We start from the raw sequence: 1122 nt of genomic DNA, 5'->3' as shown, positions 1-1122 counted from the left end.
GCAAACTGGGGAAACTCTCGCGAGATTGTTAAAAGTTAGACGTTGAGCTCGAATGGTTAAGGTTAGGTCGTTGTTGGGCTGTAAGTCTCGCGAGAATTGTGGCAGATCTCAGATCAGATTTCGCAATTTGCGGGATCCCTTCTTTGTTTTCATAAAAGTGGCATACAACAGTGCAACTAAATTATAAAGGGACTGGTATTTGAAATGATTAAAATAGAGTGGTACACATGGAAGATTTGGCAACTTAAACATGGCACAGTAAAAAATTAAAAATAAATAATTATATAAATAATAATATATGTGTTTTTGTATGTGTATATACTGCGTGTGCGTATATGTATGTATATATGTATACAGTATATATATGTATATATAAATAGATTTCATTTTATTTGATTGCTTTTCATTTTATTTTTTTTACTTGTGTATATTCTTTTTACTTATTTATCTATTTTTTGTATATAATATGTTTTTCCTGTATCTATACTGGCTTATTTTATATTAACATTAGGTTTGTTAACTTTTGTTGTACCGAGAATGTTATTATTGGGGACATTTGTGAATTTTTGTTCTGTTGTTTCAAAATGAACAAAAAACAATAAATATAATATTGAAAAAAATAAATAAAAAAATTATAATAAATAAATGATAGAGAGAGAGAGAGAGAGAGAGAGAGAGAGAGAGAGAGAGAGAGAGAGAGAGAGACAGATAAAAGAATAATAATAAAACATAATAATAATACAATTATATATATATACAGTACATATCATAATAATACAGACACCGAAACAAGCAAACAATTAAAAAAGACGAGTTAGTGGTTGCTGACACTCAGGCCGTCATGTTGGACTATTGAAATCTGTAGACAGGCACAAGGATCTTATACGGGGGGCTGTGTGGCAGACAGGCAGCAAAAGCCTCGCTCAACACAGATAGGTACAAGACGCATCCTTACTGTGGCACCCTATTATGGGGAAGCCGATCAACATTATTGATCAATGGTCTCCAATGAGAGTAAAATCTATCGGAAGGACTTCTCAATGTAAATTCAATTTTCTCCAATTTTGAGAGAGACAGAATATCGAGTAGATTTTAATGAATGATTTAAATGAAGGTGGCAGG

Source organism: Sebastes fasciatus, chromosome 6 (assembly GCF_043250625.1).
Source record: "Sebastes fasciatus isolate fSebFas1 chromosome 6, fSebFas1.pri, whole genome shotgun sequence".
Classification (NCBI taxonomy): domain Eukaryota; kingdom Metazoa; phylum Chordata; class Actinopteri; order Perciformes; family Sebastidae; genus Sebastes; species Sebastes fasciatus.
This window is presented reverse-complemented; position numbering follows the sequence as displayed.